Source organism: Somniosus microcephalus, chromosome 6, assembly GCF_052327205.1.
Source record: "Somniosus microcephalus isolate GS21.2 chromosome 6, FLI_Smic_1.0, whole genome shotgun sequence".
NCBI lineage: Eukaryota > Metazoa > Chordata > Chondrichthyes > Squaliformes > Somniosidae > Somniosus > Somniosus microcephalus.
The window spans coordinates 203,444,560-203,456,346 of NC_140992.1; the positions used below are offsets into that span (position 1 = coordinate 203,444,560).

General features: G+C 45.2%; 1 long non-coding RNA gene across 1 annotated transcript; it reads left to right on the plus strand.

Moving 5' to 3' along the window:
• LOC147116381 (uncharacterized) lies at positions 1-1,068 on the plus strand. The gene is made up of 3 exons (XR_015078798.1): positions 1-88; positions 285-362; positions 790-1,068. It is a non-coding gene; the product is annotated as an uncharacterized LOC147116381 (long non-coding RNA).
• The last annotated feature ends 10,719 nt before the right edge of the window (positions 1,069-11,787 follow it).

Consider the following 11,787-nt stretch of genomic DNA (forward strand, 5'->3'; position numbering starts at 1 on the left):
GATCGAGAAGCGCTGATTGGGTGAGGGCTGGAAGCTGAAGAAGAAGTTAGTGAAATGTCTGACTCGAAGCCCTGTGTCTGCCTGGATGGTGAGTGGCGACTAGTGCAGTCCTTTCAGCACAGTGTCCCGGCTCAGTCTCACTGAGGTGGAGCAGGATTGGAGGGCAGGCTCTTTATTAAAGTAACTGCAGAACAGAATGGGACAAAGAGCCGAGGCTCCTCCACACCGGGGCATTTCTCCGGGTTTGAACCTTAACTCAATGTCTTTGTTTTTCCTGTTTTCAGGATCCTGCTCCTGTGAACAAACCTGCAGGTGCTCCGACTGCCGATGTCCCACCAGCAAAGCTGGACACTGCCAGAAAAGTGAGTAACTGTGGGACTGTTTACAGCTCCTCACATTGTTTTTATGTGACGAATAGTTCTGGGCAGAACTGAAAGGATCAGAATAGAAAAGTACAAGGTCCATGATTTCACCAGATTTAATTCCCATCAGATTGTCCAATCTAAAGAGACTGGAGGTTAAAGAATAGTTTTAGAGTGACATCGGTAAAAGATGATTTTATAGACTTATCACTAGAAATAGGTTTGGAGAGATACTGACAGTAACATATTCACCCAAACCCCCTCACATCGTGTCCTGAGGCGGGGCATCTTCAGACGGGTTACTTGGAGATATGGCACAGATTAGTTTATTAGGGAGGAGCTGAGTGCTGTAATGGGAGGGTCTGGGGCTGTTTCACTGAACTCATTCATTGTTCCTGATTTCTGCCTTTGCCCTCTCCTCTCTCAGGTTGCTGCTCTTGCTGTCCTGCAGGATGCACGAACTGCGCCAATGACTGTGTGTGTAAAGGGAAAACCTCCGGCAAATGTAGCTGCTGCTCCTGAACAACAGGCCCTTCAGGCCCAATATAGAAAGTATTGTCCATATGTACTGTATTACACAAGCCGCATGTCCTCAGTATCTCTGTCCTGATGAGTTGTCTGTTTATATAAACACATGAAAAGTGAATTCATTGTTTTTGAAATGATCATGTTTAATATCGGTAAATAAAAAAACTATTTCAAGTTATGTGATCAGTGCCTTTCTCTTCACTAAATATGTGATGTTCCTAATGACAGCTCAATGTGTAGGGAACAAGTTACGGCCTAAACAGGCCACATTGTATAAAATGATGCCTTAAAGCAACATTGCCATCTGGTGCAGTCTCGGGGAAGAGGTTAAAGCCCCATCCCTTTCTCTGTGGAACACTTCACTGTGGACTTGGGATCCTTCACCATGCCAATTACAACACCAAACGCTAAAATCAAACTGAAGCAGTCAGTGAACAGCCAGTTAATATTGTAAAATCAGCAGCCATTTCATGGAATACATATTTAACACTGTATATGTTATAATAATGAGAATTCAAATTCGTTTCCAAATAGAGGGCTTTCTACATATTTCTTCATTTATACTTTGTCGAATAATTTTACAAATTCTTCCTTCCCACATGGAGCTTCCCCTGTCTGGAGCATCAGTTGGGAATTCAGGAGCGATCTGTCCTCCCATTATTTTCCATTCAGTAAAATAAAAATGGAAATGAAGCTGGAAGAGAGATTTATGCCCTGATATAATTCATTAGGGGGAAGGGCAGAGGATCAGAAAACTTCCCCAGATACAACTCAGAATCTTCCATTAGCTTTGTGGGAAGGCTGGCAATAGTTAAGTTTCTAACTGATGGGGCAGAGTTATGACAGCACGGTGGCATAGTGGTCAGCACTGTTGCCTCACAGCGCCAGGGACCCGGGTTCGAATCCGGCCTCGGGCGACTGTCTGTGTGGAGTTTGCACATTCTCCCCGTGTTTGCGTGGGTTTCCTCCGGGTGCTCCGGTTTCCTCCCACAGTCCAAAGATGTGCGGGTTAGGTTGATTTGCTATGATAAATTGACCCTTAGTGTTAGGGGGATTAAATATGTGGGGCTACGGGGATAGGGTGGGATATGTGTTGGTGTGGGGGTTACGGGGATCGGGTGGGATATGTGTCGGTGCAGGCTCGATGGGCCGAGATGGCCTCTATCTGCACTGTGGGGTTTCTGTGATTCTGTGTGACTCCCTATTCACCAAATACTCACCTCTGACATGTTCAAATATTTGTGTAATGAAAAATGTTGGTGTGTCATAGTCCACATGTAGGTCACTTGTTCAACCACAGCGAAGGTTGCCAAATCTGCAAAGTAATTGGATGCAAAACTGGATGGCACACTTCTATCATGTCCAGTTATAACATGTAATGGTGCTGGTGGTTTTGTGTGGGTGTGTCTGTGTTCGTGTTACGAAAATCACTACTAGCTAGAACTCAATGCCCTGCAGGAAAATGAGGGGGAACGTATCTGCAGGCACATTTCCAAATGATGGGAGAGAATTGTTAATGGACAGGCTGTATGACAAGGTTAGTCAGAATTCAGAGTTTGAATTAGAATTAATACTAAATTCTACCACATTATATGAATTTGTAATATCTAGCTATGTATACTAAAGGGTGTCGGAACAATCTTCGCCCTTTTCCTTAACACATGTACATAGAAACTTGACTGAAATCTACCATTTACTTCTACAGTTCATAACATTCTTTAACTAGCGACCCTTTGAGCCATCTTACAGCACCCAATCCAGTCACCAGGACATCACAGTACGACACTGAGTGAAATTAGTTAACTTCTTTTGACAGAGGCTTCAAAGAGAAGGACAGTCACAAAGATGCTTTTTGTAATACTAATTTATTTAACAAGATTGATGAAAGTGACTAGGTAATTATAAGCACAATTATGAATTATGTGAATCATAATGTCTTAGCTCGCTGGGTTCTCTTGTTTATAGCTTAACAAAGTTATGCTTAATTTCTAAGATTACAGCACAGCTTAGCAATGTTACACTTACAGTTTGTATTCAACACATCACTGATAAATACCAAGCTTTGTGTATTAAGGCTCTCCTGTGATATACTCACAGGCTTACAGCTTAGGCTGTCTATTAGCGCAGTACTTGATGAATGGATATTAATACTTCCTCTGGGTTGCTCAGTTTCATCTCTGGGGATGTCCATAGCACATTGCCATCATTGCCTTCCTTTGTCAGTTGTCTTCTTGTTCAACATTAATTAAAACTGTGTGCATGTCTTTCTCTGGATTGTGATACTGTTATTTTACTCCCATGCTCAAGACATGAACAATTCAATGAAATGTGCAATGCACTTTACAAGTTTACTTCTGCCAGGTTAAGTATTTAACTTTGCTTAGCCTTCTATCTTTCACTCTCAGCACCTTCTCTGCTATAGAGTCAATTCTCCAAAATAATCTCCAACACAAACCATTTGATTGATTCTACATCTGCCAGCTCTGAAAAGCTTCCAGTTCACATGTGCCTAGCATAACCTTTCATATGTTTATTTCAGAAAGCAAATCCAACTTAGGCACAAATGACTAACAGTGACCAACCAAGGTCTCATTCAAATGGGCCGACATGTTTGGCATCTCTAATAATCACAATTCAAGTATCTTGATGCAGACTGGGCCTTTCAAACAGGTGCTAGAGAATCTAACTCTTCCAGCACCTAAATTTCATCATTAAAGCCATCTTCTGACAATATTCTTTCCTTAAAATCTTTTCTGTTGATTCCATTATTGTTTGCACTCACTTTATCTCTCATTAATTATCATTTCAGATTTGCAATCTTAACGGATTGAGCACCTTGTGGATCCAGGGTTAATTCGCTCTATTTAGTGTCTGTCTGTTGTCTGTTACATCTCTGTGAGAGCTTGTTCCTGCTCCCAGAATCCCAGTATTAATCATTTTTCTTGCCAACACAAGAACACACTTACATTGAACTAGTACCTTTTTATAGCTCAGAAATCTCTCAAAATGTTTCGCTTTACCTGCCATGGCTCACTTTAAAGTCCAATGACTGTTGTTAGTTAGGCAAACACTGGAAGGACTTGAAATCGCAACTTTGTGATTTTAAGACATAGAATAACATAGAATTAAGCACAGAAATAGGCCATTCGACCCAAATGATAGATGTCGGTGTTTATACTCCACACACGACTCCTCCCAACCCTCTTCATTTAACCCCATCAGCCTAACCTTCTATTCCTTTCTCCCTCTTGTGATTTATCGAGCTTCCCCTTAAATTCATCAATGCTATTCGCTTCAACTGCTCCTTGTGGAAGCAAGCCAGTTCCACATTCTAACCACTCTCTGGGTAAAGAAGTTCCTCCTGAATTCCCTATTGGATTTATTAGTGACATTCTTATATTTATGGCCCCTAGTTTTGGTCTCTCCCACAAGATGGAGCAACTTCTCTACGTCTATCCTGCATCTATCCTACCAAACACGTTGATAATATATGACCTCGATCAGGTCACCCCTCAGCCTTCTCTTTTCTACAGGAAGAAGCCCCAGCCTGTTCAATCTTTCCTGATCACTAAAAGGCAAAAATACTTTGAACTGAACTGGTGCTCATTGTTTGTTCTCATTGTTATCTCCAACTCGCTCCAGTAAAAGAATCAGCTCTAGATTTTGGGATTGGAAAATTGTCCTTAATCCACTTGCAGGCAATTTGTGGTTTCGAATTTATTCAATGGTAGATCACCAACCAACTCAGTACAGACCAGTCATCTAACCTGGGACCATCCTGATCTGTGTGGTTTAGAACTGCACCACACGGTGCATTTACTCACTGAGCAATCAGTGACACACATTACTTTTCAACTGATGATGGTGAAATGAATTGATTATCAGGACCAAACTGAGGGATTATCTGCACGAGAGGAATCTGTTCAATAACATAGGAACAGAGGAACATAGGAACAGGAGTCGGCCATTCAGCCCCTCGGGCCTGTTCCACCATTCAATGAGATCATGGCTGACCTGTGACCTAACTCCATATACCATCCTTTGGCCCATATCCCTTAATACCATTGGTGAACAACGTGTTTGATAGGATAGACGTAGAGAAGTTGCTCCCTCTTGTGGGGGAGACCAAAACTTGGGGCCATAAATATAAGAATGTCACTAATAAATCCAATAGGGAATTCAGGAGGAACTTCTTTACCCAGAGAGTGGTTAGAATGTGGAACTCGCTTGCTTCCACAAGGAACAGTCGAAGCGAATAGCATTGATGAATTTAAGGGGAAGCTAGATAAATCACAAGGAATAGAAGTTGTCAAGGATTGCAAGCTTCAACAACTCTTGGACACCAACGCCCATCCGGAACCTTCTTCTCCTTCACTTTCCTCTGACCCCCCTTCTCCCAATCTAACCCCCTGCCGCATTTTCACTATCCCCTCTGACTTTCCCCTCTCTGACCCGGAATGATCAGTCCTTAGCTCGGCACGATGCTGAGTTCTTTTTCCGCCGCCTTCGTCTCCGTGCCCACTTCTTTGGCCAGGAGTCTTCACCCCGCACGGCTGACCCTTTCTCCCGCTTTCAGAATTCTCATTCCACCTGGAGCCCTCCCTCTGGCCTCTTACCCTCTCTAGATCTTTTCATTGCAAACTGCCGGCGTGACATCGGCCATCTCCATTTCTCTGCTCCCCTCACTCACTCCAACCTATCGCCCTCTGAACGTGCAGGACTCCATTCTCTCAGGTCCAACCCCGACATTGTCATTAAACCTGTTGACAAGGGTGGTGCTGTTGTTGTTTGGCGAACCGACCTCTACCTAGCTGAAGCTGAACGGCAACTCTCTGACACCTTCTCCTACGTCTGCCTGGACCATGACCCCACAACCGAACATCAAGCCATCATTTCCAAGACTGTCACTGACCTCATCTCCTCTGGAGATCTTCCCCCCACGGCCGCCAACCTCATAGTTCCCTAACCCCGCACAGCCCGCTTCTACCTCCTTCCCAAGATCCACAAACAGGACTGCCCTGGTAGAACCATCATTTCAGCCTGTTCTTGCCCCACAGAACTTATCTCTTCCTATCTCAACTCTATTTTTTCTCCCCTTGTCCAGTCTCTTCCCACCTACAGCCGCGACTCTTCCGATGCCCTCCGCCACTTTAACAGTTTCCAGTTTCCTGGCCCCAATCGCCTCCTTTTCACTATGGACGTACAATCCCTCTACACCTCCATCCCCCACCAGGATGGCCTGAGGGCGCTCCACTTCTTCCTTGAACAGAGGCCCAATCAGTCCTCATCCACCACCACCGTCCTCCGCCTGGCTGAACTTGTTCTTACATTGAACAACTTCTCCTTTGACTCCACTCACTTCCTCCAAATCAAAGGTGTTGCTATAAGTACCTGCATGGGTCCTAGCTATGCCTGCCTTTTCATGGGATATGTGGAACACTCTTTGTTCCAGTCCCACTCTGGTCCCCTACCTCACCTCTTTTTCTGGTACATTGATGACTGTATCGGTGCCATTTCCTGCTCTCATCCTGAACTAGATAATTTCATTCACTTTGCTTCCAATTTCCACCCTTCCCTCACCTTCACATGGTCCATCTCCGACTCTTCCCTTCCCTTCCTTGACTTCTCCGTCTCCATCTCTGGAGATAGGTTATTGACAAACATTCACTACAAGCCCACTGACTCCCACAGCTACCTGGACTACACTTCCTCCCACCTCGCCTCCTGTAAGGAGTCTATTCCATTCTCCCAGTTTCTCCGTCTCCGCCGCATCTGCTCTGACGATGTCATCTTCCATTCCAGTGCTTCTGACATGTCTTCCTTTTTTCTCAACTGAGGATTCCCCTCTACAGTGGTTGACACGGCCCTTGACCGTGTCCGTTCTATCTCCCGCACTTCCACCCTCACCCCTGCCCCTCCCTCCCGGAACCACAACAGAGTTCCCTTGTCCTCACCTTTCACCCCACCAGCCTCCACTTTCAACGGATCATCCACTGCCATTTCCGCCACCTCCAGCGTGATCCCACCACCAAATGCATCTTCCCCTCACCTCCCCTTTCAGCATTCCGTAGGGACCACTCCCTCCGCGACACCCTTGTCCACTCCGCTATCACCCCCAACACCCCTTCTTCTTCGCCCGGATCCTTCCCGTGCAAGCGCAGGAGATGAAACACATGCCCTTATACCTCCCCCCTTCCGACTGTCCAAGGCCCCAAACACCCCTTCCAGGTGAAACAGCGATTTACTTGTACTTCTCGCAATTTAGTATACTGTATTCGCTGCTCACGATGTGGTCTCCTCTACAGTGGGGAGACCAAACGCAGATTGGGTGACCGCTTTGCAGAACACCTCCGTTCAGTCCGCAAGGGGGACCCCAAGCTTCCGGTCACCTGTCATTTTAATTCACCGCTCCACTCCCACTCAGACCTCACCATCCTTGGCCTCTTGCATTGTTCCACAGAAGCTCAGCGTAAGCTCGAGGAACAGCACCTCATCTTTCGATTAGGCACTTTACAGCCTTCCAGACTCAACATTGAGTTCAACAATTTCAGATCATAACCTCGGCCCCTATCATATATATATATATACATATATTTTTTATCCACACTTTTTGTCTGTGTCTTTTTTTCTTCTCCCCCACATGGCAGCTGTCTTTCATTCTGCCAGCGCAATTCACACTTCATCTTAACCTGTCCCATTACCATCTCCTTTTGCCTTCAATATCTCTTAATGTCTCTTAATCTCTCCCAGCTTCCATCCTATCATAGATCTTCCCTTTTGTTCTTTCATCCCCTCCCTCCTTTCCCAGCCTCTTCACTTGCTTAAAAATCTGTTCCATTTCCTGCTTTTTTCCAGTTCTGACAAAAGGTCATCGACCTGAAACGTTAACTCTGTTTCTCTCTCCACAGATGCTGCCTGACCTGCTGAGTTTCTACAGCTTTTTCTGTTTTTATTTCAGATTTCCAGCATCTGCAGTATTTTCTTTTTGTAAAATGCTATCAATTTCAGTTTTAAAATTAACAATTGACCTAGCACCATTTGCTGTTTGCAGAAGAGAGATCCAAACTTCTACCAGCCTTTGTGTGTAGAAGTGTTTCCTAATTTCATTCCTGAAAGGTCTGGCTCTAATTTTTAGACTGTGCCCCCTCGTCCTAGAATCCTCAACTAGCGGAAATAGTTTCTCTCTCTATCCTGTCTGTTCCCTTTAATATCTTGAAAACTTCGATCAGTTCACACTTGTAGGGGTTCGCAAAATCCCCTCAACCCCGAAGCTACTGGAGATATTAATCTACATTGTGGAAATTGTCTCTGGGTTGGACAATGTTTTAATACGTGCCCAAAACCGCAAAAGGCTGCATTGAGGTGGACAGCACGTGGACAACACCGGAATTGAGGAACTTCATGGAAAAATTCGCACACTTTAAGACAGTACATTTTATTAATAAATTTGTTCCCTGGAGTTTGGTAAATTGCAAAGGGGTTTAAACTTGGCCGTCAGAAAAGCATGGCCAAGTACAAAAAGGAAGCAGCTTGTACAGCTTGTAGTGTGTCTGTGAGAAAGACCTGCCAATCAAAGGGAGTTTCCCTTCTCTACAGAAGCAATCGATGTTTGTTTATTGACATAAGGGATTATCCACTTAGGTTGCAGTTACGGTGACCGCAGGACAATGGGCTTCTGTTTGCCTAGCAATCCAACTCCATTCAGTACCCTTCACACACAATGAGACACACCGAAACTCCGGAAAAGGACTTTTGAAAGAGAACAGTTGGGAATGAATGGGTTTGTGAATCACCCAATACTCCCTTTTGTTAGCCCAGAAACTCCGGATGTCGGCGGGACAAACCACTCCAAGCCCATTTGAGTCAGCCAATCATGGCCTTTCTTTTGTGTATTCGAACCTTTTCGGCGCGAATTTTGCACACAGACCCTTTCAGCGCCAAACAGCAGGAGCTCGCAGGATATAAAGATAGCTCCTGAGAAGCTATCTCTCTCTCTTATTTCCTTGGACCACAGGTGAGCAGGTTTCTGACTCCTCAGCAAGGCAATCTAGTAAGGACTTAAAAGGGGGGGTGGTGATTTAAGGGAAATTGCTAAGATTGTTTAATTAACATTGTAGCCATTTATCCCTCATTTTGCCATCTGTCTTCCCTCATTTAAGCAATTGTACAGTGATTACTAAAATCGTGTGGTGTAGTTTTCTTTAGTTTAATAAAGTTTGACTTTCTCACATCCAGACCAGTTGTCCGTTTTAATATATATTAATTATAAGTCCTCCAGTCAGAACTGGAAGGGTGGGTTTAGCTATTCGAAACCGCTGTTTGGGATTGGTCAGAGTGTAGTAGCAAAAGGCTGCCTGACCAGGTGAATTACCGTAAACCAGATAAAGGAAGGTAAATTACTGTAAACCCCGAAAAGGATGCCCCCTACACCCTTAACCTTCTAAATTCTAGGGAATACAACCCTAATTTGTGAAATCGCTCTTCGTAACTTAACCTTTGAAGTCCAGGTATCATTTTGGTAAACCTACACTGCACTCCCTCCAAGGCCAATGTATCCATCCTAAGGTGTGGTGCCCAGAACTGCTCATAGTACTCCAGGTGTGGTCTAACCAGGGTTTTGTACTGCTGCAGCATAACTTCTACCCCCTTGTACTCTCGTCCTTTAGATATAAAGGCCAGCATTCCTTTAGCCTTTTTGATTATTTTTTGTACATGTTCATGACATTTTAATTACCTATGTACCTGGACCTCCAAGTCTCTTTGGACCTCTACTGTTTTTAGCTTTTCGCCATTTAGAAAGGACCCTGTTCTATCCTTTAAGGTCCAAAGGTCCTCACATTTGCTTACATTGAAATTCATTTACTACAGTTTTGCCCATTCACTTAATCCATCAATATCCCTTTGTAATTTTATGCTTGCATCTACACTGGCCTAGAAATTGGGTTTTGGCTTAGCCAGGGCTTTAGCGCCGGAAGTTAGTGCCGGCGCTAAGTTCCCCTGCGCGCGCCAAAAATTCAGTAGCGCCGCGCCCAAACGGCTGCCGGCGCTACTGAAGGGTCTTAGCGCCTGGAAAAGGGTGCTAACTGCCGTTTAGCGCCGCAATTCCGGCGCTGCGGCACCCGATGCGGTGCGGCAGGCTGGGGAAGTGCAGGCCTCCTCCTTCCGTTAAGGAGGAGCTGCCTGCACCCGGCCGCGGCCCGCGCAAATCTGTTTAAAAATGAGCCCGGCACCTCGGACAAGTGCCGGGCTTGCATCTGTTCCGGGGGAGGGGGGGAGAAGTCCGGGGAGGGAGCTGCGGGCAGGTGGCCGGCAGGAAAGCGGCCGGCCGCCGTGGGGCCTTTAATGCGCCGGCGCAAACACATGTTGGACTCTGTTGCCAGAGTCTTAGTTGCGGCTGCCACGGGCGAGGCGGCCGCAACTGAATTTCGGCACTGGGGCCCGTCGGCATGGCAACTGGGACGCTGCGCACACCGATGACGTCATCGGTGCCGGCGCAGCGCTACCGGTGCAACGCCGCTTTAGGGCCCCAGGGAATTTTTCAACTGGCCATAACTCTGGCGCTAGTCCCTCTAGCGCCTCAAAAGCGGCGCTAAGGCTAGTGAATTTCTAGGCCTGTCTATTTCTGTTTTAAATTTATTTAATGATGTAGCTTCCACAGCTTTCTGGGGCAGCAAATTCCACAGACCTACTACCCTCTGAGTGAAGAAGTTTCTCCTCATCTCAGTTTTGAAAGAGCAGCCCCTTATTCTAAGATTATGCCCCCTAGTTCTAGTTTCACTCATCATTGGGAACATCCTCACCACATCCACCCGATCAAGCCCCTTCACAATCTTATGTGTTTCAATAAGCTCGCCTCTCATTCTTCTGAACTCCAATGAGTAGAGTCCCAATCTACTCAACCCCTCCTCATATGTCCACCCCCTCGTCCCCAGGATTAACCGAGTGAACCTTCTTTGTACTGACTCGAGAGCAAGTATGTCTTTTCTTAAGTATGGACACCAAAACTGTTTGCATTATTCCAGGTGCGGTCTCGCCAATACCTTGTACAACTGCAACAATACCTCCCTGTTTTTATATTCTATCCCCCTAGCAATAAAAGCCAACATTCCACTAGCCTTCTTGATCACTTGCTGCACCTGCATACTAACTTTTTGAGTTTCGTGCACCAGGACCCCCAGATCCCTTTGTACTACAGTACTTTCCAGTTTCTTGCCATTAAGATAATAACTTGCTCCATGATTTTTCCTGCCAAAGTGCATAACCTCACACTTTCCAGTATTGTATTCCATCTGCCAAATCTCTGCCCACTTACTTAGCCTGTCTATGTCCCTTTGTAGGTTTTTTATGTCCTCCTCACTCACTACTTTCATTCCCATCTTTGTATCATCTGCAAACTTTGATATGTTACACTCGGTCCCCTCCTCCAAATCATTAATATAGATTGTAAAGAGTTGGGGACCCAGCACTGACCCCTGCGGAACACCACTAGTTACTAATTGCCAGTCTGAGAACGAACCATTTATCCCAACTCTCTGCTTTCTGTTAGATAGCCAATCCTCCACCCATGCCAGAATATTACCTCCAATCCCATGATTTTTTATCTTGAGCAATAATCTTTTGTGTGGCACCTTGTCAAATGCCTTTTGGAACTCTAAATACACTACGTCCACTGGTTCCCCTTTATCCACCCTGTATGTTACTTCCTCAAAGAACTCAAGCAAATTTGTCAAACATGACTTCCCCTTCATAAAACCATGCTGACTTTGTCCTATTAAATTATGTTTATCCAAATGTCCCGTTACTGTCTCCTTAATAATGGACTCTAAAATTTTACCAACCACAGATGTTAGGCTAACAGGTCTATAGTTTCCAGCCTTCTGCCTACTACCCTTTTTAA